General features: G+C 35.7%; 1 protein-coding gene across 1 annotated transcript in view; it reads right to left on the minus strand.

Annotated features, from left to right (window-relative positions):
* The window catches only part of LOC139960386 (uncharacterized), a 30,371-nt gene extending 16,036 nt beyond the window's left edge, over positions 1-14,335 (minus strand). Inside the window, exon 1 of the mRNA XM_071958721.1 lies at positions 14,105-14,335. The gene's annotated coding sequence lies outside the window, so the exon portion shown is untranslated. The remainder of the gene's footprint in view (positions 1-14,104) is intronic.
* Positions 14,336-14,975: the final 640 nt, after the last annotated feature.

Consider the following 14,975-nt stretch of genomic DNA (forward strand, 5'->3'; position numbering starts at 1 on the left):
ATGCCACGAACTTAAAACGAGTACAAACATGTGATGGTTCAGTTTACTTTTTGTCATGTTTTATAATGCAAGACCCCCGTCTGGAATTTGAAAATTTACAATTCGACTTAATCTGCAAAAGAATGTAGATAATCCCTTTCCGGAGGCGAAGATTTTGGTATATATATATTACATGCTATGTCGCGAGTATTACAGGCTTTAGCACGCTGAAAGCCTCGAATCCGCAATAAACTTGTGTTTCATATGATTTGCCAACCTGTTGTAAAGCCACTGACGGAAAGAAACTAGAAAATAATACATTTAGCAAAACATGGGCACAAAAGAGAACTCTTTCCTTTTCAAGTTAAAGCAATATAATTAAAGAAATATAATAAACCAATTAATAAAAGTACGTACAATAATATTAAAGCAATTGACTCGAACACTTCTCTCTATTTTACTCAAACTTGTTAACAGTTCTGTTATTCTTGTATATGCTGTGTGGTGGTAATTCAGGCCATAACACTGTCTGTGCAAATTTTAGTACGGTAGGTAGGATAATATAATGTATAGGCATCTGAACACAATCATACCACGGCCATGATAAGCTATAGTTACTAAATATCTGGTCCATTTTCGAAATGTTGAGTTGCGCGAAGCTTAATGACAATGTCAATTCACTGCAAAATTTTGATTTCCCTTAACATAATGTTTGAATCATTTTGAATAATCCTTCAATACCCAAATATAGTTGATAACCTTACCAACTAGCGCTAAGCAGGTCGGGTCTCGGGATAATTGTCTCATTTGGCCCCCTAATTGTTGGAGAAAGGAGTTGAAAATAGATTTTCCAACCCTCCATGGTTTGACTTATAGTTCATTAAAGGTTGTTTCGTACAGTATTATAAGAAAATGAGATTACACTGCTGCAACATGCATCTTTGAGTGAGGCTTTAACAGACCCGGTCCGCGGGACCGCAGCCAATAACCAACCCTCCCCGATCCCGTCCAGTCTGGTTAAAAAATCAACACTAATAGTTACCAAACTTTATATAAATACACTTTCATTGTAACCGAAGGGTGCTTTAAATGACCCCATGGGGCCACCGTAGAATAAGGTGCAAAAGTGATATATTGTTGATAGTGAATTTCTTCAATGGGTACATATTTGAACTCGTTGCCAGAATAATTTTACACTTATGAACAAGGTGCGGGTGGGTGAAGTGGGTTAGCAAGTGGATATATGACTATCCCCCCACCGCCCCCCCCCCCCCCCAGTGAGAAATCTTTAAATATATGCTTCAATTGATTACATATGAAATCAAACACAGACGGAATTGTGACGTGCCAGTGATTTGATCGCGAAACACTGTCAGCCTCTTTAAGATCGTTACGTACATGATTCTGTCTCCAAATTTGATATTTTACCCGCAAGAGGGATTAACGTATAATCCAAAGATAATTTTAGTCACGCAAACATGGCTGTTTTGACATTTATGACGAAAATATTTATAACTAGACCGAAACGTTCTTTTCGGATCCTCATATTAGGAAAATTTAGGAGCGAAATATCATTTCTGTTGAAATTGACGTTATCTTTTCAAAAGCTTGAATTTTTAAAATCATGAATATTCATTTCATTAAATTTATATCACTGTTATTAATATTACGTTCTCTTAGAATTTGTACTTTCGACACGTTTATATACTACATTCTTGTCGTGACACAGAAAGGAAATGCTGCACAAATTTGAAAAACATTAGAGGGGACAAGCAAACGAATATTAAATGCAGGGAATATTTGATTGCTCCCCAGTTACTGCTGGGAATAGGCTTTCTGTCATATACACACAATTTTCACACTGTGTCAGTATCTCACTCGACATATATAAGCCGATAGACATAATCTGTTCATAAAATTCATTGCAGCTTTCACATGGTCTGAAATGTACGAATTGACTATAAAATAAAAAATCAGAATCAGAAAAATTGCTGCATATATACAACAACAAAAATTAAACATAACTTACAGATCAATGCATATTTATGTTAATATATATCTGCAAAACGTGATTATGTGTAGATTTTGAAAGCAATGGGATCATAGCGAGGCCGGTATAGAGAGGCATACGTGTAATATTACGGGAATTCCGGCGCATGTGTACAACATTCAAGACACTTCAACAGTACTCAGTGTATGGACGCTGTCGTTTAGGGGATTCTTGATAAGAAGAGATAAGTCAAGCTGTACCTTCCATGTACTTCAGGAGACTTTAACATTTACACCCCTGAGAGAAAGCAAGCTTTGAGTAGAAGAATGCTCAAGATTCCGTCAACACTTAAATGGGTTTGTTTCTCTCGTCTCAGCGTTCCTGATTGGATCGCAAAACTAGATCGGGTGACGTCATAACAAAATGATTAGATCAGTCCAGATCAATCAAGTAATCTGAAAATCCATGGAACTGGTCAAATATATTCGCGCAGAGTTCTGCGCGTTACAATATTTATGTATATAACAGCTTCGTGCCCATCCCATTTTAAATGCGATGATGCATCACATTTCTTCTATATAACAGACAGTTGTTAGTGTGTCCCTATATGTACGTCACTCTTTCTTCATTGCATCGAAAGGATGATATTATGCACAAAATTGGTCATCAGAATTAGATGTATACATCATCATAAACCGAGATTCAAATGAAATAACAAAATACACGTTTTTCACTACAGTTTAGACGCAATCTTGACGAGATGATTATATCCGACCTTTTCAATTGTTTTGCTGATTTCTGTTTCTTCCAAGTAATTTGTATCATCACCATATATAGTGAGAAACTCATCAAATCAGTCCAGTCAACACCTGCAGCCAGCTGAAACATTTACTCTCGTGTAAGCTTTTGTTAATTCGGTTTTCATGCTTAGCAGAAATTTCTCTTCATTAGTACCTATTACGACTAATGAAGCTTTCCAAACCTATAACAATATACATCAGTTTAGAGAAAACTCGACAAATTTAGACAAACAATACATCGTCTGAGGTGTAAGATAGTGTCAACGTTGCTACTGTATATAGGTTTAGAATGGAAATGGAATGAGTCAGACCTAGTTATTTGGTATTCTTCGATTTTTCTTTTTGTCCAAGAAATAGTGCAGTAGCTTTGAGACTTGGTAACTAGCAAATATTTGGTCGGCTTATTACTAGCAGAAAAACGGGTTTTTAATATCCTGCTCCCATTTTACCAAAAACGCTTTACCTTTTACCGTTTATAGAGAAGCATGGGAGAACAGTACAGTCTGAAGTCATATGTGTATTGTATATCATTACGTTAACAGGAAACAACAGCGATAATACTACTGCGTTCGATTCAATATGAAATAAAGTGTAATAACGGCTGCCTCCGTCTTAATACATTTACGTTGTCATGAACGACAAAAGTGAAAATGTATGTAAATTTTATGAAAATTTTATGAAAATATTATAAACATGCTATGGGCGCGTTATGATCGTATATTAAACGACATCGATTGTCCATTTAGTCTTTCAATAACTGTTCCTGATTTGACAATTCTAAACTTCTTTATTACGGTACCGTGTAATTCACTGACGACAGTTTAAATAATTTTAATTGCATGAATAAATTAAATCCTTACAGCAGGTAATGAGAGCTTCCTTGAAATCTTGAAAAATGGGAAGGAGATATGCACACGATGAATAACTTAAGAGCAGATCTTCGTGTGTAATCTGTACAGTTCAGAACTATATATATGAGATACCGTACTGTTGCCATGGGAACGTCTGAGGAAACATTTAAACGAACTTCCTATCTTCCTTATTTGAGCAGACTATGAACCTCACATCAGGTAAAATGATTAAGTTTAAGAAATGGATCAACAAATATCGATTTATGGATTTAATATTTCCTCGCGTCAGACTCTAGGACTGTTTTCGTTATCCAGTAACCCGGTGTTATAGTTTATACGACACAAAGAGAGATAAAATACTTTTTTATCATCCCGCGAATCTATGCCAGTGTACATTCTGATGAAGTATTGCGTCAACAGTAGTTTTGTTACTATAATGTGTATGTCATGACGTCTTTGAGTTGATGTGAGATTTGAATTTGTCCTTCATTTCTTTGCAGTTGATATCGCGTTCATCCAAAGACGTAAACTTTCGTGTCCTTGGTCCCGTCACCCAGGCTCTATTCTTTAAGTAATCATTAGCTTTTCTACAGTGAGATGGAATCATGTTAGTCACCGAAAATGGCCCACCACTCCCCCACCCCACCCCCATCATGCATCCTATCCACCCGGCACCACATCTACCGAAAAGTCTAATCTATACCTCCACTCTCTAGGATATGAAATAAAATTATACCATATTGGTCCGTGGTATAAAAGACACCATGTAGTGCGTGTTAAGAAGAGTGTATTCCCTCACCACCCCTCACTCTACCTTTGCAATTCAATGAATGTGTCAGGGATTTCAGGTTTCAGGAGTTTTAGTTTGCAAGGATATACTGTTCCACAGTGAGATGGCACAATCAATTCATTGACAGAGCATGACAAATTTCCCATTTTTGGATCCATGAATCAATATCGTATGTCTGCAACAACTTCCAGTCAGAAAACCAAGAAATGAGAAAGATTTTTCACAGTTTATGCCTGTTAAATGTCACTTCCTGTCAGTGGCCTAAATTTTATAAACAAGGGTTTTTGCTTTGGCGTTTCACGCCTCCATTTTACCTCCTTAGCCATCCAACCCTCCCGACCCATCACACAGCCATGTATACCTCCATACTCCCATCCTTATATATTACATTACCACTGAAATATAGAATACATATATACGTCTGATAGTTATTATCCAGTGCACCTTGTATACCTGCAGTATTTTGTATCACAGAGAATATTACAATTATATTTATATAAAAAAAGCTGTGACCTTGTCCGTAAACCCTCCGACTTTCATACATGTGCCAATCATAATATGTGCGTTATGTCCTCTGCAGCTGTAATGATACGTTTAATACGTATTATTTATAGTTGATGATTTTTATATAGTGGGTTTTATATCAACCTAGTGGTATAGAGTATATATATTGTAAATTCATAATTTATGTTCACCGTGATATATTCGTCTATTCCAGATTTTGAAGGATTTTAAACGGCGGTAATGTTGCAATCAATTAATATATATATATATATATATATATATATGTATGTTTGTATATATATATATAACTATATAACTATATATATGTATATATAAATGAAAATCGTAATGAGTTGGAAAATCAAGAACAGTGAAAAACTTCCAGCCTCCACCGGGATTCGAACCACGGGCCTCCCGCTCTGTACGCTGACACCCTAACCACTAGGCTATATGGACGCTGATTATATGTCCAGAGGTTCGAAACCGGTAAGGAAGGTCGTAATTCCAATATATATATATATATATATATATATATATATATATATATATATATATATATATACATATATATATATATATATATATATTTATTTATTTATATATATATATTTATATATACTTTCAAATATTTCTTGGTTTATTTCAAGTTGCTTGGCTAACTCAACGAAACGTCAAGTATTTAAACAAGCACAAAGACTTAACTTTTCGACTCCTACTTGTCAAGGACTATAATTAAGATAAACATTTCTCAAATATACACATACCAACAACAACAAAATACTTGAGGTAATTCAATAGCTTTCTCGCAGCAAGAGCCAAAAGAAAAATTCTTTCCTTTTTTCCCTTCTTGTCCGATAGTTAAAAAGATGACACCAAGATAACTGAAAATTTGATCATTTGTTTCAGGAAATTGAAAGTTGGAGATATCAAGTAGTACTAAGAGTGGAGATATTTTTTCTTTAATATTTATTGCCTTAGAGGGTTGATATGATCAAAAACAAAATGCATCTAGCAAACTGAATATTCTCAAGAGATTTCAACTTAATGTAGTTCTGGTAATCGCCGGTTGAACAATTAAATTCCCAGATAAGCAATGAGGTACCTGGAAATGTCAGACGTTTTATAATATTCTTACGTTATTAATTCAAATCTTTAAGTATCGATAGTGTGACAACCCTACCGACGGAATATAGGTTAAAAGTCATAATCTTTCCTAACGTACGTATTTGAGGAAGGCATCTTTACGTTTTCATGTGGTCATTATGATGGTAATGTTGACACGTTGTTTGTGTTTGAAATATCACCTTTCAAAAGCTGTATGCCTACAGGCTAGGCTAAGCAGAGTAGACAATACTAAACTAGACACTACAATTTCACGTATACAGTAAAAGGTAGGAAATTGAATTTATAAACAAAATGGAGAAACTCCGCATCTGTTAAAGTTACAAATCTATATAAAATTTCGTTTTAATATAGTTTTTAAAGATCCATGATAACAAAACATTGTATACACTCCGCTGATATTATTTACATTAATTTTATTTTTTGATATCATATAATTTCATCGCAATTAGAAAGCCCATATTTATTTATTGTTCATCCTGGTATTTACCCATTATCATAGCCTCGATGAGCTGAAAATAATATCAGCTTATTATCTGAAAGACAACAGGGTCTTATGTATGGAAATTGTATCATGTAAATAGATAAGCCGAGCATAAATAAAGCCAGGCTGGACTGACCACATCTGTATAAACTTCTCCGCTTGTACAGGTTTTTAAACTGATTTTTCAATAATATTTTCGAAATTTCGTCGTTATTTTTTTTAAATTGACAATTCCCAAACAATCAGCGATCCAGGGAATAAATTATCTGGTATCGTATTGCAAAATGCTATTAAAAAAATGGGCAAATTGCTATACAAGTCCAATGATGCATTGCATGTTTTTCTTTTACACATGAATCATTGAATTTCAAACTTCTGAGCCTTAAGAACTGTTACTCAAAATTTACATTATTCCCTGCATGTCGCAATGAATTTTAAAGTTGATAATTCACAGACAGTATCGTATCTTCGGATGCTACGTTCGATCACGTCTCAGGTGAGATATCACAGAAAGCATATAATAGATTAAGACAAATGCTCTCAGTTTGAACTTTTAAGTCCAGTTCGGCGTTCGCGTTCCTTAAGTGATAAAGGTTCGTTTGTTTGTTTACACAGTACTAACACTTACATTACTTCTTGAAGATTAAGATTGTCGAGATTATATTGTTTCCATCGCCATTAGCGTGGAAGAACGGACCTTCATTCATTTTTTATTCTATTCAGTTTGAACGACCCAGGGAGTTCTTGCTCTGTTATCGCATTAATCTATGCGATGTTCCTAAGGCGAGCGAAAGTAAAGCCTTCAGGCCTGTAGATGGATAATTACTCCAAATCAAAAGGAATTTAGGTCAAAACGTTGTAATTAAATATTATGAGTTTCTCGCGGAAACGGTCACTTGTAGTTATTTTCTAGGTTAATAGCAGAATAATCAAACTACCGGCCAACAGCACTAGTTTTGACAGGAGAAGTAGTAGCCATGCGCGATCATTTAAATACCAGTACTGTGTAGATATTCGTAAAGTTACACATGAACGAATTTAAGTGGTAGAATTTATGAAATCTAACAATGGATTGATATCCGTCCATACCATATTTATAATTCATGGGTGGTTAATTAGTTTGTAAATCTATACAATGCATCACATATTTCGATATGTTTCGCAAACCCTAGGTGTATGTAATGGATATACTCCACCACGGTAGGCTATTCGTTACCATCGTAGGTTCGGATCGTGTTATATCACATTAGTGTAAGAAGGAGTATTGATTCATCTTACTGTTGCAAGTGATTTGCTAATGCATTGAGTAACAAAAAAAATTGACTTTATCCAGTCTTCTATCCTGTTTTACTGTATTTTACCCAACTGATAGGTCAAGTTCTGAATAATATGATATTTAAATGAACAAACATCTGAACTGATACATGTATGGCACCACTGGGCAGGGCCGTAAAACAATGATCCCGTATGCTATAATAAAACATTTCAGCTATAACAAGATAGTAGTTTCACTGATTATAATTGACTATCGTCTAGAGGATCCTCCCAAACCAATGTTGTCATGTTGTATATGAATTTCGTCATTTGATGACTTGTCCTATAAATTTGCCTGCGGATGCAATAAGATTTCCCATTTTATGTCCTTCGGTGGTCTTTAAATGTTTCACGTCTAATTGAATACTATCGACTTTTTCCATATGAATTCCAAGAAGCAATCAATGTACACGCTACATATAAAAGCATCACTGCCGGAAATCACAGTATAACCTTCTTCCTATTTTGGTCTTTCTATATGCATGTTTTCTATAGCGAAGGTTTTACTTCTTCTTTCTCCTTTGAAATGGAATGAAATAGAATATTACTCTGTAATTCTTCAAACTAGATCAATATTTACTAATCAGGACGACAATTTTTAATGAATGCTGTACAAATTGCTTCGCCAAAAAAGAGGGTCAATTAAGTTTCAACAGCTGAAAACATAGTTTATTCCTGCATAATAATTAGGATAGGGGTTGTATCAATTTGATTCCGTTTGGAAGGGTGATTTTTTCTTTATATATAACACAAGGACCAATTGTAGTTAAATCGTTTCTGCCTCAAATTATATTATGTGCTTGTAACCTGTACTAATGGGGAAAATGTCACCGGCGAAAATTCTCTTTCACATCAGAAAAGGACACGTAGATTAAATTTGGAAACCAGCTTATCTTGTAATCTTCTAACAACTATAGCGATACTTGAGTGTATTAACTCGTGATTAAATAGCCGTCAATAACTGTTCTGGGTTGTTGTTTGCTATACTCTAACAGCTCGTGAGGTCATTACTAATGACATCATTTTACTCCATTGCGTGCACACCTTGATGCAAAACCTATTAAGTAATATTAAGCGATGGCGGTTACTTACAATGAAAAGGTAAAGATTACGAGATATTGAAAACTGTTACGTGACAATTGGTGAACAATGTTTATCTTCAAGAAATTTAATACATTTTCATGTATATAATAATCTAATATATTTCACTTTTCTAATGAGTGAAAATTTTTGCTACATTTTACATCCAATATCGTCAGTCTATCATATCATTTGATTGCTAAATTGTCGAATAAGTTGGCAAACTTACATCTGATCACGAATTACAGAGCTTTTTAAAAAATTATTTCTTCATCCAATAAATGTATCCTTAAAAAACATAACAAAACAATATGAGGAACAGGTGGAGTTAGTAGGCCTACTTGTTACATCATTTCTAACTGAAACTGAACTTGATGAATTTTAAAGTCGTCCAGTTACTAAGTCTTCTCCAGTATTCCAATGTGTTATAATTCGTTTACGCACATAACACTCTTTTACAATTTTCGTGTCATCAAGGTTAGTTACGCAACATTTGACGTCTGTTGACGGTGGTGCATAGTACATATACCATATATACAAGGCGTACCCTGTTGTGGGTCAGGGAGGCGAATCCCCCAAAGCATCGCGGATTCGTCAGTTCGAGAACTTACATAATCTTCAAATCAGCAAATAGTTGGAAGTAGACGCCACTTATATTTTCCTGCCTGTGGGGAGGGGGCATGGCATATTTCAGCCCTCTTGAGACGACACTGATGCGAAGAAAATTAATAATTTTAATTATGTTCTTAAAACAGGGACACACATTTGACTTTGCCGCCATACACTACCACGGTTGGCTACGCGTCTGGCCATATATATGTAGAATTAAAGGAATAATTGGTCTATGCTTCAAGCGTATTAACTAATGTAAAATACAACGTCACGATGGCAAAGAGGTGTGTCGCAAACACCAAACCGTAAAGCACATTCACTTTCAAACATGGTGTGTGCAACGATATGCTCCTTAGAGTTCTGTCATTGCCATAGCTACGTATAACTAACTTTGGAATGAGATCTGCAACTCCATGGATTGCCTTCTTGTTTTCTTAGTTATGCAATAAGATATGCCCAACTGTAAAACTGCGCCAACGATATTGTGAACCCAAAGAGCCAATGAAGGCCACGCAGACGACATTTCTATAGGCTACCATGATTTCTGTTAGACTAATTGAAGACAGTTTGGCTTGGTATGTTTAAATATAGTAACCCCTGAAGAGATGATCACGTCCTAATTTCTTGTCAATTAGGAAGTCCCCTGACGTCCAACAGAATGCATAAAGTGTAATATTTCTTATAGGCCTAGCCTATGAAAGCAATATTGAATTTATTCGCTAATAGCACCGCCTACGGCAATATAAACTAGTTGTATTTCACTCTTCCGTATAGATACGTACCAATATTATGAACACTCAAATGTCAGAATGTTCCGCGGGGTTTGTAATTAAATGTTCGATTAAACCGTTCTCTGCTTTATGGGACCTTAAGATAGATAGCTTCAAGTTCGTCTTCTCTTTTGGCATTTAATATTCTCAAAAATAGGTCACAGTTGTTGTATTGCAACGTGTGGCCAATTCTTCTACATACGATCAACCACGCCAAAACATGTTACTGACGATATTGTTAACGAAAAGTCGAATTCCACACAATATCTTTCACTTAGCAATAGCTGTTTCCATATATTTAGATGTCACTGCATACATAATTCTAACACTGTCTGCATTTGGATTATGTCATTCGGAAATAAGGAGACCTAGCATGACGTCATGATTTATAAATGAAATATTCTCCTCACACAACATGTTATAAAGGAACCATAGTGAGAAAACTCGTTTCCCATTGAACTGCATGGTGCCGATACAATTGCGAACTTAGTGTCCAAATATCCTCCTAATTTTGAATAAAAGGTTAATAGCCAGATAAAGAGGATCTTCATCAGTAAATAATAACTTCAAAACTCATTAGGAACATAGAACGAATTGTTAATTTCTTAATAAACCAACAGATCTTTCTCCTCTGAATTTGCTATTTAATCGGGTCTTCATATAAGATACTGGCAATTCAACTGTTTGGAGCGGAGTTGTATGCAAGATATCATTATTCTGTTCTTTTTCTTAATTATTATTATTACCTTTATTTACTGCGCATAAAGATACTGGTAGATCAAAACATGTTTTCTCTTTTATATGCGCTGACTACAACCACTGGGAGATACAACACGAGTTTTTCGTCTGCCTGATTTTCCTCTCTATTTTTTCTTTATATTTAATTAATTCTACCCTCAACAGGTGCATCGTGTGATAATACATAGAGACTACATAGTGACATTATGTTACGTGGGCTGAACAGTAGATTTACTGAAATCTTTTACCATACGCCTTGAACAGCATGCATGGATTTAACACAAAGATTATCCGCAACCGACTCATGCGCAGTAATGCTTCTTGTGTAATGAAAAGTTGACTGTTAACCAGCATTTATATCACTATGGTGTCAAAACATCTTATCTGGGCTTCACGCATGATGACGTTGGCACCTCAGTATAGGTCCAAATGCTATTCCATTGTTTACAATATTAGAAGAACTCAAGCAAACTTTTCGTTTTAATTAATATAAACAAGAGATCACACCTGCTGGACATTAAACGTCATCTCTCCTAAACAAAGGATTGATGTATTTGTAAACATGTCATTTGAGGCCATGTTTTTTTCCATTGAGTTTGGTGCTACATCTGAGGAATTGTATTAGACTTAATAGTCCAGTCACTTCAGTAAATGACCTGCACATGTTTAAAAGGTCATTCTTCAAAAGTTCTAGGAATCCTGCAGCAGTGTGTTTGATGTTCTACATGTCAGTATGCTCATGTTTTTAGACAAAACGGTACATTTCAATCCCCCTTTTTCTTTAACACTACACAAAAACAGGCATTTTCTAATACCAGTTTTCTCAATCTCTCAAAAATGCTATGATTATTAATGCTAAAAGTGAACGTTTTCTTTACTAAAAAATGGAAAGGGGTACTTTTCATTAACAATATGGCACTGTTAAGAGTAGAGGCATTTTATACGTTTTACACATAACTGTCCAGTGTGGGAGGGGGGCGCACATGATCCACCAGGGTCCCTGTTAATGAGTTCAAGATTTGGTAAAACCACACTACGGTCCGTAAAACTGCATGTTAAAAATGCATATTATGATATCCAACTCTATAAACTGTACTACCGGTTGAGAGGAATAACACCACTTGTTCAAACATCACGCTTGGTAGCAATCTTACTGATCATGTGCTGTTACGGGACAATAATGTTTTCAAATTATATAAGAGGAAAAATTCGAATTAAAAATAATTAACAGAGGGAGGAAATTATAACAGAACACTTTTATACTTCTTGATTCAAATCACGGCTTGTTTTTTTTTCAGTCAAGAATAGGCTGACGTGCTATAAACAATAATTTGAGCCTATTTTTGAAGGAAGAGAGGATGCGGTTGGTCTTTCATGTTTTCCTGATGTTTTTCCTTTCCTTTCCTTTAACGCAAAGCCTTATTTTTCTCATAGCTCTTTAACAATTAATGATCACCATGCAGTTGCAGTGATATTAAACACTTTATTTGGCGTTGCTTTGATATAATCTGTTGAGGGCACGATCAATCGTTAAAGGGATGACGAGGTTTACACATATGTCTGTAATTTAAGTAGCACCAAAATTACGACAGGAGTTACCTCATATAAGGTCCTCATTGCACTAGAAATCTCATCAAAACTGACAAAAATCTAAGAGCAAAACAGGACAGCAACATGATTACCTAATCGATTTCTCAGAAGTTTTACGGCGACTGACCAGCAGCCCAGCTCTCCCATATTCGCGACAACTTGCTACGCCCGGCTTCCCCATTCTATAATGCAACAACTTTACGGTACTGTACATGCTTAGCTGTCAGCGTTACTATCCCACTTTGCTGCTCAGTGCTCATCTATATAATCCCTTTTCGCTTCATTTTTCTTTTTCTGTTTTATTGTTGGTTTCTTTACGGTAGCGTGCTAAGGCTACAATCTTTTCATACCACTTTACGATATCATGCTAGTGGCTACCCTAATGCCCATCTGTTTGTAGAACCAGTACATTATTGGTCATTTGACGGCACACTGCATGCCAATGTCAAATCTCAGGCCACTTTAAGGTGCCGTATTCAATCATTCCCATTTTCATCTACTCCGTAGTACCATGCAACGCTGCTATCTTCATCCGCAATCATTCTACTGTATCATAGATTTAGAAACGTGCTCACCTGGTAAGTTCACATTCACTTTATGATTCAGTGATCATTTTATTTCCCTGCAACCTTAAGGGCACAATCTCTAGCTAACCCACATTTTTGGTCACTTTCTGGCGCAATGCTTACTGCATTCCTCGGCTTCCTTACGCCACAATGTGTACTTATACACCCACGCTTTGTCACTTTCAGGTGCAATGCTCTCTCCATTTTACCACCAAATGTCTAGATAACCCCCTTCTCTGGTCACAACTCTCTCACATTAAATAAGATAGTCAGGACATTTCTCACGTGATCTAACCAATTTCGAACAATTGTATGAGTACTTTAGAGATATATTTAATATCACGATGATTACAAAACTGCACTTTGTACATGATCATTTCTTTTGATTAATTTCTTCTTCTTCTTCGAATTATGTTCATAAAGTCGTTAAGTAGCTGAGGCAGCCTTCTTGCACCTTTTTAACTTACCCAACTAACATGTTATCATCTTGTCATAATTACATATGAAACATCTGCACTGACTTTTGGCTATATTGAAAAAATACACTTGCATAGAATTAAAGCTAAATTAATTGGTAACTGATAGACAATAGACATAACCAATTGCCGAAAATGACAAACGTTTGCTCCAGATCGTATACGCAAATTAAATATCATTTGGTTGCACTTTTGAATATGTTTTGAGATTCACTTTGAAAGAATAAATCTTCAGGACAGACCGATTTAAATCATACAGCTGCAAGAAATTTACTTCAAGAAACCTCACGATTAAGACATACCGGTAGATATTTTAGAAATCAGATTTTCTTCAACGCGAAACGTCGCCTGAAAATCACAACCAACGTCTCATAAATGTTCTTACCGTTGCGTTAACCCTAGATTCAACAGAGATTGACAAATCTATATATGTCTTACCTTACTGTACTCAATCAAGACTTCCAGTATCTTCAAAAACGCATGTACAATGGAATCCAAGTATACCTCACTCCACTAAGAAAGTGCTCGTCAATATTTCACAAATCCCGTCGCGGTTTAATAAAAGCGACCAGGCCTGAAGGAGCAAGAAGTTTAATACACATATTCATCGTATGCAAATGAGATAAATTGTCATTAGCGGTTCGTTGTATTCCGAGCATGCGGACTAAATGCAAACTACAGTTGATTGAGAGAGATCGTGCGATTGTTTCTTTATTGGAATACAGAATGAAGGTTGTTATGCCTATGGTAATTCAAGCATACGCAAAGAAGAAAGATAATTGGTACAGGGCCGACTATGGAACGCCAAAATAACGACGACGGAACGAGCTCGCTTTCAAAGTGTAACTTAAGTAGTTATTTTTTCACTGCTATTTTACTGATACTACAGGCGGCGCAAGTCTGACTTTATCAATGGATAAACAATTAGATAGAGCTTTGTGTGTACATAGATGACACACTGGTTTTCATTTCATCCCTTGCACGGGGTTTTGACTGAGATCGGATGTAACGTCTCTTTTTCTTTTTTAATTATTCTTCTTTTTTTCGTGCTTTTTTTTTCTTTCTCGATGGAACCGTGATGCAGAACTGGGCAAACCACCGTGTGACGTCATGGTCACATGGTATACTTTCTGACGTAAAGCAGACTGGGGATGAGAATCAGATTCGTATTGAGTCCATACACGTAATCGTATTATGGCGCAGCTACGTGTAGTACGACACAGTTATCTACTCATATTGTGGCACAGTTACCTTTACTTGTTTACGACACAGTTACCTTTACTTGTTTACGACACAGTTACCTTTACTC

Source organism: Apostichopus japonicus, chromosome 19 (assembly GCF_037975245.1).
Source record: "Apostichopus japonicus isolate 1M-3 chromosome 19, ASM3797524v1, whole genome shotgun sequence".
Lineage (NCBI taxonomy): Eukaryota > Metazoa > Echinodermata > Holothuroidea > Aspidochirotida > Stichopodidae > Apostichopus > Apostichopus japonicus.